At 42.8% G+C, this 14,922-nt stretch overlaps 1 long non-coding RNA gene across 1 annotated transcript; it reads left to right on the top strand.

The window, feature by feature from the left end:
• The first annotated feature begins 1,551 nt into the window (after positions 1-1,551).
• On the top strand, positions 1,552-2,964 carry LOC148341798 (uncharacterized). The gene is made up of 2 exons (XR_015842060.1): positions 1,552-1,885; positions 2,218-2,964. It is a non-coding gene; the product is annotated as an uncharacterized LOC148341798 (long non-coding RNA).
• The last annotated feature ends 11,958 nt before the right edge of the window (positions 2,965-14,922 follow it).

The raw sequence follows: 14,922 nt of genomic DNA on the forward strand, positions 1-14,922 counted from the left end.
AAACAAATGTGAAAAGAATAAAAAGTGTTCTCATTCAGCACCCTTTGGTAGCTAGGGTTGTTTATTTCATGTCATATCTTTCGATACAGTGGTCACGGTTCGGTGCGCACTGGATCGAACAATACGCAAAATGTTATGATGAGGAGCAGCGCCTTTTTATCAGCTGCATTGGCGAGCGCAGAGCAGACCCATTACCCACGTCACTGCCCCTGCCACATTCATTTTGGTCCAAGATGCATGGGAAGCTCGCTAGCGGTTGCAACATGGTTACAAGCATACCTAAAGTGGAAGAAGCTCCACCAAACTTCACGTCTAGCGTTTGAAAGTAATTTAGTTTTCAAGTATGCACCAGACGGAAAGCGTGTCGCGGACTACAAACGTGGTAACATTTTTACGCCGACATCACTTCGATGTGAAAATGATTGGATTTGTGCAACAAGACGAGAGTCAAATTAGCGACTGCTTTGTCTGCAACCCCCGCTGCGCGAGCTGACTGTTATGGCACTTAACGTCACTGCTGAGTGGGAAATCAAATGCAAACGTTATTCAGACACGGCTGCTCAAAAGTCACGAGTGACGGACGAGCACAACCGAGATAATATACAAGAAAAAAGTAATGTGTGTTCTGTGTGGAGACTCCGATGCGTGAGGTATTTGAAGCGCGCACCGAGAAAATGCTCGAGTGACGTAGGTGATGACGTCCGAAGCCGCGAAACCGGCAGTACCACGTTCTTTCAATAATAACAACAGTAAACAACAAATGTCGGTGTACTTATTATGAACTACACACCATTCGACCTAACTTGGGGTAATGAGTAGACTGTCATAATCCCCATGGAAAGGAACAGGGATTATTCTGCCCTGTGTGTCATCCATTTCCATCTAAATAATATACCGGCTGTTAGGCTTCACAACTCTCCCGCTTCTGGTGACTACGGGACCGCTAGGGCCTGCTGCTGGACTACACTCCACAGTCTCCGAATCCGCTTCGATCAATACCGGTTCTAGTGGAGCAGCTGGTGGTTTTGCTACAGTCTCTTTGTTGACCTGCTGGATGTTCCTGCGGTTCCTTCTCGGAGTGTCACCTCGGCCTGTTTGCATGGTAAAGGACCGTGGCGTCTTCTCCTCTTGCTGTACAACAGCTGTCGTCGTCTATGTTTTCTCTCCGTCGATCTTGAGACGTACCTGATCTCCACTGGCGAGAGGGGGTAGTGATTTTGCTGAGTATCTGCGGTTGTAGAACCTTTCGTAGGTCTGCTTGGCTTGCTCGTCATTCCTCCTCACTCTCTCCAAGTCGGGCCAGGCTGGTTTTAGATTTTCCTTCAGCGTTGGTAGGGTTGTGCGCAGGTTTCTACCTTGTATGAGCTTGGCAGGACTTTCTCGTGTAGGTCCAGTTGGCGTGGAGCGGTAGCACAGGAGTGCAAGATGAGGGTCTTCCTGTTTCAAAATGCTCTTCGCTGTTTTTGTAACCCTGGTTAACATAGCCTCATAAAATAAGAGCCTGTTATTAAAACAGTGATTAACAAAATATTCATTGTGGATGCGGGAAAAATGATCAACATGACATAGAAATATATTAAAAGGTTAAAAACTGGTAAATTCATTGTTTAATTAGTGTTTTTGTAATTCTTCAAAATGATTCAGCGCTAATTCAACGCTTTTATTTTGAAAGGCACGTAGCGACATAATGCCGTTAGTCACGTGACTAGAAATGCGCACTTTATTTTATTCTTCTCATACTTGATAAAGAAGCTGAAGGAGAACTACGGTTAAACGAAAGAGAGACCGAGCTATTCAATGTTATTTTTGTATGTTGAAGGAGTCGTTTTTGAGTTTTCCAACCTGTCCTTCAATTGGTGATGCACTAATTACTGAACGGGTCTTGGTGAGTTTCAGACTTTTATTGTATTTTATTTCATGCAATGAACATTTTAGTTGTATTGGTCAAATGAAAAAAAAGAAAAGAAACCTTTCAATGTAAATGTATATTGTTTTATTTTAAGTAATGGCTGTAAAAGGTGAATTGATGCTTAATTGAATGCTAGTTGTAGTTTCCCTGCAATGTTTTCCATTCTTCACCGGCCACCTCCATTATTTAAACTGCGTCATTGTGTGAGCATCGATTTCATTCGACGAAAAAACGAGTTTAATTTGCATTTGATGCCACCTGATGTAATATTTAGGTTTTGTATAAGTATTATTTTGTTGTTATGATAGGCCATTAAAGTTTGGTTCAGAAACTTCTGAGCTAAATGACGGAGCTGAACTCTTGAACGAGACACAAGATGGCGAGCCACCCACGAGCCCTTGAGCTGTTTCTCACGCAGGAGCGGAGAGCAGTTACTGGACGTTGTGTTGATTCATCAACCTGGTAGGATTAATCCGTTTTCTACTCTGCTACACTGCAGTGGATTCCCGGAACACAGGATTGACTATTCAGGACAACTAGAGGAACACAAATATTCAAACAAGACACTTGGACATTGGGATCGATTCAGTCTTTTGCTGAATTGTTTTTGAGTTTTGTACATTGTGTCACATTTATTTTTGTAAACCATGCATGATAATGCTGTAACGGTATTATTGAAATGTTGACTGTGTGAACCACATCCAGTGAAATGGTTGAAAATTGAAGTTAGACTTAACTGATCAAACAAAATACTTACTTCTTACTGAACTTTATTCAACAAAGTGAGGTAAGGTAATTGAGTATAGATTAGGTAAGATTTGAACATAAAATTAGACTTTATTAAACAACAACCCGGGTTGAAATTATATTTTCCAAACTAAATAATAGTTGAACAGAAAAGGATATTGATAAAGAAAAATTCACTTGAAAGAAAGGGGAAAACATTTTTCCTTTGGGTCAACTGTGTGTAAATTGTATGTCAATTGTGTGTAATTGTATGTCATTTCTATGTCTACAACTGTTATTTACTAAATTACGCCGGCAGTTCAAACTTATTCTATTGTCTGTGGTCCTTTATTTGGTTGTTAATATTATCTATATCTATATCTTAATAGTCGAACCTAGTACTGGTCTATAATTAACTGTAATCACTCTAGAGGTGTTACAGAAGTGGCGAGCCAGCCAGGAGCAATAAATAAACCAGATAATTGTCCTTGACCCAGACATTAAAATAGGCGAAACAGGAAAAAGAAAAAATGGACATTGTCGATAAAGAAAATATTGAAGCTCATAACTCCGTTATAATTAGTGGGATAACTGATACAGACGTTGATGAGGAGCTAACTGCGTTTCTGAACAGGTACGGGAAAATTGTTAGAACTCTAAGAATAGATGAACCCCAGTCTCCCTACCACAAAAATGCTATTGTGGAATATGAGAGTGGTGCTGCTTTGACAGCGCTTGAACCCCTATTGCCCTACACACTTGAGTGTTCGATCGAAGTCACCTACCAAATCAGAGCTCTGTCACCTGAGTATGTATCAGCTGTTACCAACAGCGCCACCCACAGTTTTTTCGGTGAACTGCAGAAAATTGCCAAGATAAGCGGAAAATCTTTCGAAGCTGTTTTGCATGAGCACCTTTCCAAGTGTGCTCAGTCAGTTGCAAGCAACCCAGGAACACCTGAAAGGTTGAGTTCAATCTCAGAAAGACAAAATGAACCAACAACCACCGTGGATAGACCAACACAAGTTAATGAGCAACCACAAGGTGAAACAGTAGAACCGACTAAACCTGACATGAACATCAATCTTCTTGAACCAGCCACTCATCCACAAAGTGATCTTCCATCTGATATACCAGCAAGCTTTTTAACTCATCCAGAAGTGCAAAAAGTTGTTGTGGAGCACATAGTCCGAAGGGAAGCTCCTGTCTCACAGACGACTGCCTCTTTTCGCCTCAGACAGTTTTCAGGTAAAATACCTTGTCCTAGTTCTGAGGTTGATTTTGATACATGGCGCCACAGTGTTGAGCTCATCCTTCAAGATCCTTGTCTATCTGATTTGCATCGTTCACGCAAAATCTTAGACAGTCTTGTTTCCCCTGCTGCTAATGTGGTGAAACCTCTTGGGCCTAATGCCTTACCATCAGCTTATCTTGAACTGCTGAACTCAGCTTTTGGTACCGTAGAAGATGGCGATGAGCTTTTTGCCAAATTCCTTAACACACTTCAGGACCCAGGTGAAAAGCCTTCACATTATCTCCATCGGTTACAAACAGCTCTCTCCAAAGCTTTGAACAGAGGTGGCATAGTTGCCAGTGAAGCTGACCGTCACCTTCTGCGTCAATTCTGCCGCGGATGTTGGGATAATGCCCTATTAGCAGATCTTCAGCTTGAAAAAATGAAAGATAAACCACCTACATTCACTAATCTACTACTACAGTTGAGAGTAGGAGAAGATAAACATAATGCAAAGAAAAATCGGATGAAGGACCATTTTGCTGCTTCCAGACCAAAAGTAGTATCACAGGTTATTGCAGCCAATGCTAATATTCCCGATTCAACAATGCAAAATGACCTCACTGAAATGCAAACACAAATAACTGCGATGCAAAGTCAACTGACAAGATTAAACCCGAAGAAAAAGCACCCAGAGAAAGTCCCCGAACCCGACATGGTCACGGAATTAAGAGCACAAATCACTGAACTCCAGAGCCAATTAACTAGGCTGGAGCCCCAAAGCCAGAAGAAAAACCATAACCCATCGACAGATAAAACCAAGACAAAAGCAGAATCTGTAGTACCTCAACGAATTCCCACTGCAAATAAAAGGCCGAAGCCTTGGTACTGTTTCCAGTGCGGCGAAGATGGTCACATCATTTCCTCATGTACCAACGATCCAAATCCATCCTTAGTTGCCTATAAAAGAAAACAACTAAGAGAGAAACAATCATTCTGGGATAAACAAAACAGTCAGACCCAGTCTTTAAACTAAAAGTAGCACTCATGGCGGGACAATTGAGTGCTGAAACTGAGACTAGTCCCACTGAACATTCATGTAAACCAAAAAACCCATTCCCGCGTAAACGATCTACCGCTGTGGAAATACCCAAAGGTCTGATTGGAGCTAAATACACTGCTCAAGTACAAATCAACGAACAAACATGCAATTGTCTTCTGGATACCGGATCACAAGTGACTACAGTGTCCCAGTCTTTCTACAAAAGCTATCTCTCACACCTAAAAATCCATCCAATTCAGGACCTGTTGGAAGTTGAAGCCGCAAATGGTGAAAATGTTCCATATTCAGGTTACATTGGTGTTGTTATTACCTTTCCAAAGGACTGTTTTGGGACTGAAATCATCGTGCCCACTCTTGCATTAATTGTTCCAGACACGCGCTCTAATGTCCAGTCTTCTCTCCTGATTGGCACTAACACGCTTGACCCTCTCTTTGAAAGTCTTCTTTTGACTGACACAGATTTCAGTGTCCTTCCACACGGCTACCGAGTGGTACTAAACGTGTTGCAACAGAGGCACAAAAGGAAAAAGGAAGGCAACCTTGGTCTTGTCACACTGTCGGGAAAAGAGCCTGAAATCCTTCCTGCTGGGAAAAGTCAAGTTTTTGAGGGGACAGTTCATGTCGACACTAAAATGCCAGGAAAATGGGTCGTGGTCGAGTCCCCTTCCTCATCCTCCTTGCCTGGTGGTGTTGTTGTCACTAATTGTTTACTTACCCTTCCTGAAAACCCCTCACAAAAGCTTGCAATTGTCCTAAGAAATGAAAGTGAACATGACATATTTATTCCTGCTAACAGTGTCATAGCGGAAATGCATGCTGTGCAAGAGGTACTGCAGCCCAACAAGAAATCCATCTTGAAGCCTGAAAAGCTACATCTAAATTTTTCTGATTCCCCAGTTCCTGCCGAATGGAAGGAGCGAATCATGCAGAAATTGGGTTCTATGCCTGAAGTATTTGCCCTACATGATACAGATTTTGGTTGCACTAACAAAGTCAAGCACCAAATCAAACTCAGTGATGAAACTCCCTTCAAACACAGACCTCGTCCAATACGACCACAAGACATTGATGCTGTACGCCAGCATTTGCAAGAACTGAGTGAAGCAGGGATAATCCGTGAATCTGAATCGCCGTTTTCCTCGCCAATAGTTGTGGTCAGGAAGAAAAACGGAGATGTAAGACTTTGTGTGGATTACCGGAAGCTGAATTTCAACACCATCAAGGATGCCTATGCACTTCCTAATTTGGAAGAGACCTTTTCGGCACTCACAGGATCAAAGTGGTTCTCTGTCCTTGATCTCAAAAGTGGATATTACCAAATTGAGGTAGACGAGACAGATAAATACAAGACAGCCTTCACGTGTCCGTTGGGATTCTTTGAATTCAACCGCATGCCGCAAGGTATTACAAACGCGCCCAGCACATTCCAAAGATTGATGGAGAAATGTATGGGTGACATCAACCTAAAAGAAGTCCTCGTGTTTCTGGACGACATTATAGTGTTTTCGGAAACACTCGAAGAACATGAAACAAGACTTCTCCATGTGCTTAATCGTCTGAAAGAATATGGTCTAAAGCTATCACTTGAAAAATGTATGTTTTTTCAGACATCCGTGAAGTATTTGGGTCACATTGTTTCCCAGCACGGTGTTGAAACAGATCCAGAGAAAGTTGCAGTCTTAAAAACATGGCCAAGTCCCAAAGATTTAAGAGAGCTACGTTCCTTCTTAGGGTTCGCAGGCTACTACAGACGATTTATTAAAGATTTCTCAAAAATCGTCAAACCCCTTACCAATCTCACTGCTGGATATCCACCGCTGAAGAAGAAGAATGGCTCCAAGTCAAACCATGTCCAGTACTTCCACCCAAACTCTCCCTTTGGGGAAAGGTGGACAGAAAGTTGCCAACAAGCATTCGAAACAATAATAAACAAACTGACTTCTGCCCCAGTTTTGGGTTTCGCTAACCATAGCTTGCCATATGTATTGCATACGGATGCAAGTACAACTGGGCTGGGGGCAGCCCTGTACCAAGAACAGGATGGAGTGATGCGTGTAATTGCATACGCGAGTCGAGGACTATCAAGAAGTGAAAGCCATTATCCTGCTCACAAACTTGAGTTTCTTGCCCTCAAGTGGGCTGTAACCGAAAAGTTTTGTGATTACTTATATGGAAGTCCTTTCACAGTAATAACTGACAGTAACCCGTTAACTTACATTTTGACAACCGCTAAGCTGGATGCAACGAGCTATCGCTGGTTGTCTGCCCTCTCTTCTTTCGAGTTCCAGCTACGGTACAGAGCAGGAAATCAAAACGCGGATGCAGATGGCTTATCGCGCCGTCCACACCCAGAGCCAATAAATGACAGTGTCTCCTTGAAAGAACAAGAGAGAATCCGCCAGTTTGTTCAACATCACTTACCTGGTACAGATCCTTTCACTCACTTTCCTCCTCCTGTAGTAAAAGCACTTTGTGACAAACATCTTGTCCTCCAATCTCTTGATTCAGATGACAACGCTTTTACTTACCCACTTGTAACATCATTGTCCATGTCCGCTGATGCTATTCCTGATAGTTTTGACCAGTGTGACGTTCTTCCTGTCATTTCAAGCATGTCGGAAGAGGAGTTAAGACAAAGTCAAAGAAATGACCCTGCTATAAATGAAATTATACACCATCTTGAAACAGGTGAAACATCTGCTCCGACTGTGCGGAAGGAAATCCCACAACTTCCCATATTTCTACGTGAAGTCAAAAAACTTGGGCTGCGAAATGGTGTTTTGTACCGAAAGAGAGACGTAGGTGAAATCCAATATCAACTCATTCTTCCTGAAAGCCTGAGACCCATGGCGTTAAAAAGTCTTCATGATGACATGGGCCATCTTGGGTTTGATCGTACTCTTGACCTAGCCAGAACCAGATTCTTCTGGCCAAAAATGGCATCAGACATTGAAGAAAAGATAAAAACTTGTCCCAGGTGCATCTGCCGAAAAACACTGCCAGAGAAAGCCGCACCTTTGGTGAACATACAAGTTACCAGACCCCTCGAGTTAGTATGTATTGACTTTTTGTCAATTGAACCAGACAGCAGTGCTACAAAAGATGTCCTTGTAATCACAGACTATTTCACAAAGTACGCAGTTGCAACCCCTACTTCAAACCAAAAGGCTCGAACTGTAGCGAAAGCCCTATGGGAGAACTTCATCATCCATTATGGTTTCCCGGAGAAGCTTCACAGTGATCAAGGGGCAGACTTCGAATCAAAAACTATCAAAGAACTGTGTGACTTTGCTGGAATACGGAAAGTGAGAACTTCACCCTACCATCCCAGAGGAAACCCTGTTGAAAGATTCAATAGGACATTACTAAACATGTTAGGTACACTTAAAGATGAAGACAAGAGGCATTGGCATGACTTTGTGAAACCACTTGTACACGCATATAACTGTACCAGACATGACAGTACAGGTTTTACGCCTTACGAGTTATTGTTTGGTAGGCAGCCTCGACTACCAATAGACCTTGCCTTCAATCTTCCTCTGAACCAACGTCAACAACAATCTCATTCGCAGTATGTTAAAGCCCTCAAATCTCATCTCCAAGAGAGTTACCAAGTGGCAATCAAAAATGCTGCTAAGACTGCTGAACGTAATAAAAGCAGATATGACAAACATGTAACTGAATCTGTCCTAACTGTTGGAGATCGTGTACTTGTGAAGAATGTCCGAATTAGGGGAAAGCACAAGTTGGCTGATAAGTGGGAGTCTGTTGTCCATGTGGTTGTGAGTCAAAAGGATAACTTGCCTGTGTATACAGTAAGACCAGAGTATCACGATGGTCCTACGAGAACTCTTCACAGAGACCTTTTGTTACCATGTGGATTTTTGCCAACTGCCCCAGTGAATTCTACTGAGGTCAAAGACAAGCCTCGTCGGCCGAACACACGACGACATCAAAGGCCTGATCCTGAAGAAGCTGAACCTGAGTACAACTCTGAGGAAGAGGATAACTACCCCTCGTGTTACCCATCAGGTCCTCCACAGGAGATCTCTAGGTCACTTGAGGAATACAAAATAGTTCTTCCCAGAATTCATTCAAATCTTCCTGATGGACCACATAAATCGAATAATGCTAAAGATTCCGATCTTTTGACATCGCCCGATAATACTCCAAAAGATTTATCGGAAACTGACAAATTGCCTGAAGTGGAAAAATTTGCGGAGCTGGATAATGTCCTGACATCTAAAAAGGAAGGAGAACGGAATTCTCATCTCAATGATATGGACACATTCCCAGATTCATATGAGACAAATAATGAGGAAACAAGTCAAACTCAAGGAAATGAAAAGGAATCAGAACCTGTTGACAATGAAGAAATTGTCCCAGAAACAGAACAAGTAGTCAGAAGGTCTTCTCGAGAGAAAACAAAACCCAAACTGTTGACCTACCCCCAATTAGGGAACCCTCTTGTCAGCATAGTTCAATCTTTGTTCCAAAGTTTAAGTGAAGCTGTAACAAATTCAATTGAGACTCATGAGATTAAAGTAGTTTAACTATGCATTATGCAAAGGGACTTGCATAGATTTAAGTGGGGAGTGTGTAACCCTGGTTAACATAGCCTCATAAAATAAGAGCCTGTTATTAAAACAGTCATTAACAAAATATTCATTGTGGATGCGGGAAAAATGATCAACATGACATAGAAATATATTAAAAGGTTAAAAACTGGTAAATTCATTGTTTAATTAGTGTTTTTGTAATTCTTCAAAATGATTCAGCGCTAATTCAACGCTTTTATTTTGAAAGGCACGTAGCGACATAATGCCGTTAGTCACGTGACTAGAAATGCGCACTTTATTTTATTCTTCTCATACTTGATAAAGAAGCTGAAGGAGAACTACGGTTAAACGAAAGAGAGACCGAGCTATTCAATGTTATTTTTGTATGTTGAAGGAGTCGTTTTTGAGTTTTCCAACCTGTCCTTCAATTGGTGATGCACTAATTACTGAACGGGTCTTGGTGAGTTTCAGACTTTTATTGTATTTTATTTCATGCAATGAACATTTTAGTTGTATTGGTCAAATGAAAAAAAAGAAAAGAAACCTTTCAATGTAAATGTATATTGTTTTATTTTAAGTAATGGCTGTAAAAGGTGAATTGATGCTTAATTGAATGCTAGTTGTAGTTTCCCTGCAATGTTTTCCATTCTTCACCGGCCACCTCCATTATTTAAACTGCGTCATTGTGTGAGCATCGATTTCATTCGACGAGAAAACGAGTTTAATTTGCATTTGATGCCACCTGATGTAATATTTAGGTTTTGTATAAGTATTATTTTGTTGTTATGATAGGCCATTAAAGTTTGGTTCAGAAACTTCTGAGCTAAATGACGGAGCTGAACTCTTGAACGAGACACAAGATGGCGAGCCACCCACGAGCCCTTGAGCTGTTTCTCACGCAGGAGCGGAGAGCAGTTACTGGACGTTGTGTTGATTCATCAACCTGGTAGGATTAATCCGTTTTCTACTCTGCTACACTGCAGTGGATTCCCGGAACACAGGATTGACTATTCAGGACAACTAGAGGAACACAAATATTCAAACAAGACACTTGGACATTGGGATCGATTCAGTCTTTTGCTGAATTGTTTTTGAGTTTTGTACATTGTGTCACATTTATTTTTGTAAACCATGCATGATAATGCTGTAACGGTATTATTGAAATGTTGACTGTGTGAACCACATCCAGTGAAATGGTTGAAAATTGAAGTTAGACTTAACTGATCAAACAAAATACTTACTTCTTACTGAACTTTATTCAACAAAGTGAGGTAAGGTAATTGAGTATAGATTAGGTAAGATTTGAACATAAAATTAGACTTTATTAAACAACAACCCGGGTTGAAATTATATTTTCCAAACTAAATAATAGTTGAACAGAAAAGGATATTGATAAAGAAAAATTCACTTGAAAGAAAGGGGAAAACATTTTTCCTTTGGGTCAACTGTGTGTAAATTGTATGTCAATTGTGTGTAATTGTATGTCATTTCTATGTCTACAACTGTTATTTACTAAATTACGCCGGCAGTTCAAACTTATTCTATTGTCTGTGGTCCTTTATTTGGTTGTTAATATTATCTATATCTATATCTTAATAGTCGAACCTAGTACTGGTCTATAATTAACTGTAATCACTCTAGAGGTGTTACATTTTCACTCCACGTTCCGCCATGCCGTTACTTTGGGGGAAATGCGGGCTGGACGTGATATGTTGGAAATCATACCTTTCAGCGAAGTTCTTGAACAGCTCCGCAGAAAACTGAGGGCCATTGTCAGTCCGGACTTCCTCAGGAATGCCGAACCGGCTAAAGGTGCTTTTCATCTTTCCAATCACGGTTTCACTGTTTGTTCTAGGTAGATTGAGGATTTCCAGCCACCTTGAATAGTAGTCGATTATGACAAGGTAGTTTCGACCTTTGTACTCACAGAGATCGGCTGCTATTTTCTGCCAAGGCAGGTCTGGAAGTGGTGTGGTGATTAAGGGTTCACGGTTCTGACTGGGTCGGTTGATGTTGCAATGTTGGCAGGACTGTATAAGTTCCTTCACGTCGCTGGCTATGCCTGGCCACCAGATAGCATTATTATAGCGCTGTCTACACTTTGTTAGTCCCTGGTGACCATGGTGGATCTTTTGAATCATGTGGTCACGCATGCTACCTGGGATGACGATCTGATTGCCGCGGAGCAGGACTCCGTTAAGTTCACTCAGTGTTCCACGCTCGTGAAAGTATCGCTTGGCTGGGATGGCTGTAGTTTTAATGCTGTCTGGCCAGCCGTTTTTAACATAGTTGAGGACACGTTGCAACTCACTGTCCGTTTCCGTTTTCTCTTTGATTTGGTCCAGGATTGGCCTCCTCACCCCTATGCTCTCCTCTATAGCATCCACATAGGCCTGTATCTCTCCTTCCAGGTCGCTGGTTTCAGTGGTCTGCAATGGGCACCTTGACAGGGCGTCGGCAGCAACGAGGTTCTTCCCCGGTACGTACACGGCGGTAGGGTTGAATCGCATCAGTCGGATCAGGAGGCGCTGGCAGCGGAGGGGCGTAGCATCAAGGTCCTTTGAGTTGATTAGTGTGACCAGTGGCTTGTGATCTGTGTAAAGCTGGTATGACTCTAATCCACACAAGTACTGATAGAAGCGCTCGGATGCCCAGACACCAGCCAGGCATTCTTTTTCGATTTGGGCGTATTTCCTCTCAGCGTCCGTTAGCGTCCGAGAACAGAAAGACACAGGCCGAAGCTTCCCGTCGTGCTCCTGCATCAATAAGCCACCTAGGCCGTAGCTGCTAGCATCTGAGCTAACCACTGTTGGTCTCTGAGGATCAAAGTAGGCCAACACTGGTGCAGAACAGATCTGAGTTTTCACATCTTTGAAAGCACTTTCTTGTCGGGGACCCCAAATCCACGCTCTCTCGGTCTTGAGAAGGTCATTCAAAGGTTGGAGTCGGGTGGACAGGTCGGATACATAGCGACCTACATAGTTCACCATCCCTAGGAACCGACGTAGTTCTGGGACGTTCTCCGGGGCGCTCATGTTTGTGATCGCAGCAACTCTCGCTGGATTGGGTTTGATGCCATCTTTGCTCACAACTTGTCCTAAGAAGTCCAATACTGGTCGAGATAGCTTGCACTTGTCTTTGTTGAGCTTTAGACCCGACTTCTCTATGGTTTCCATCACCTTTCTGAGTCTCACGTCGTGCTGTTGTTTGCTTTCTCCGCTGACCAGGATGTCATCCATATAGCATATCACACCCTCATGCCCTTGTAGTAATTCAGACATTTTCCTCTGAAATATTTCGGGTGCTGAAGTGATGCCGAACGGCATCCTCCTGAAGCAGTACCTTCCCAGGGGGGGTGATAAAGGTTGTCAGCAGAGCGGACTCTTTATCCAATGGAATCTGCCAGAAACCGCTGGCCGCATCCAGGCTTGAGAAGACTGTACTCCCTGCTAGCTTGGGGAGGAGGTCATCAATCGTGGGAAGAATGAAGCGTTCTCGTTCAACGCTTTCATTGAGCTTCTTCAAGTCGACGCAGATTCTGAGACTTTTGGTCTTTTTGACGACTGGGACCATCGGTGCGCACAATGGCGTTGGCTGAGTCACTTTTTCGATAATCCCCATGGATTCCATGCGTCTTAGTTCTTCCTCTACTTTGGGAAGTAGTGGGACCGGAACACGACGAGGTGTGGCCAGACTGTATGGCTTTGCTCCCTTTTTAAGCACTATCCTCACGGGATCTCCCTTTAAGGTTCCTAGTTCACCGTACACGTCATTGATTTCGTTCAGTCTTTTAATCATGCCCAATTTGGTAGCCACTGCACGACCAAGCAGATTCTCTCCACTGGATTTTACAACAACTACTCTAAAGTGACAGTCCCGCAGCTTGTTCTGGATCTCAGCTTGGGTTTTGGCAATAAACTGTCCCCTGGTAGCGACCATGCCGCCTGGACTTCCTAGAGATGTTCTCACTGGGTTTAGCTGGGGTTTTTTAGCTAGGCTATTGTAAGTAGCCTCCGTGATGACTGATGTATCAGCTCCCGAGTCTATTTTAAATGTCACTGGAGTGTTGCATATGCTCAGTACTGTGTGCCATGGTGGTTCATCCTCTGTTATCACTTCGTTCACATTTGCTTGGTTTTCAGTGAGTGAGCCGAGGAAGACAGACTCCTCTTCATCACTTTTACAGTTATCTGTATTTTCTATTATCTCTCGCACACTCTTTGTGTAACAAACAATTGCAAAATGTCCCACCTTCTTGCACTTGTTGCATCTCCTTCCTTTAGCTGGGCATTCGTCGGTCTCACTGTGTTCTCTGTTACATTTTCCACACTTTCCATCTTTGGTTTTATCTCTTTTTAGCCTGCCAGCATTAGCCACGCTTTTATTATAGTTTCGCTTCCCTTTGTGTTGGAAGGACTTTACTTCATCCACATTATCTGACGATCCATGTTGTAGGTTCTGTCCTTTAATTAGCTCATCGTGTCTCGCCATCTCTATTGCACTACGTAGGGTCAAATCTTGCTTCATTTGCAGCTTTTGAGACAGTTGTTTGTCACGAATTCCTATGACCAATCTATCTCTCATTTGTTCTTCCTTTTGGGCGCCAAAGTCACAATTTTCAGCTAGCTCATAGAGTTGTCTGATAAACACTTCCACGTTTTCACCAGGCTGTTGCACTCTGGAGTGGAACTTAGCTCTTTCATAAATGACGTTCCTTTTCGGGATGAAATGGGCGTCAAACTTTGCTAACACTGTTTCATATTTTTCTGCATCTGCTTCGGTGTCGAACGTGAAAGACTTGAATATGTGCTCAGCCTCTGCTCCCATTGCATAAATCAGCGCACTGACCTGCACCGACTCATCCTCCTCCATTAGTTTAGTAGCGACTCTGTACCGGGAAAATCTCTGTCTCCAGTCAGGCCACGCCGCCGGCTTCGTGAAGTCCAGCGCATCGGGAGGTGAAAACTTTGCCATGGCGATGCACAAATGTCGTCTTTCACGCTTCTTTTCCTTCCCCTTCAAAAGCGTTTACTTCTGACACCATGTGGCGTTATGTTGTACGCGCGAATCAGAGTTACAATAGTAACAATGAGGCTTGACTCCCGTTAGCAGTGCAAACACAGTTAGCCTTTATTTAACGTCTGCCAAGCACACATCGCGACAGTTCCCATACGCGCTCACGCACGCAAAGCATCATGGTCAATGTAGGCTGAACAATTCACCATTCGTGACAGGACATAAATCACGGAACGCAACAACGAGACGTCCAACAATTCGCAGCTTGTGCTCATGAGCATGGGGAATCTTCCAACAATGAACTGCCGGCGTGAAGTCCTCAACTCATTCACTACCAACTGAGTTAAAAAAAAAAAAAAGACGTATTTAGCCGTCAATGGTATTGAGTGAGTTAAATAGTCTCGCAATTAAGAGC

The sequence above is a fragment of the Idiotropiscis lumnitzeri genome, chromosome 2, assembly GCF_059441095.1.
Source record: "Idiotropiscis lumnitzeri isolate Australia: NSW breed Sydney's pygmy pipehorse chromosome 2, RoL_Ilum_1.0, whole genome shotgun sequence".
In the NCBI taxonomy this organism is placed as follows: Eukaryota; Metazoa; Chordata; class Actinopteri; order Syngnathiformes; family Syngnathidae; genus Idiotropiscis; species Idiotropiscis lumnitzeri.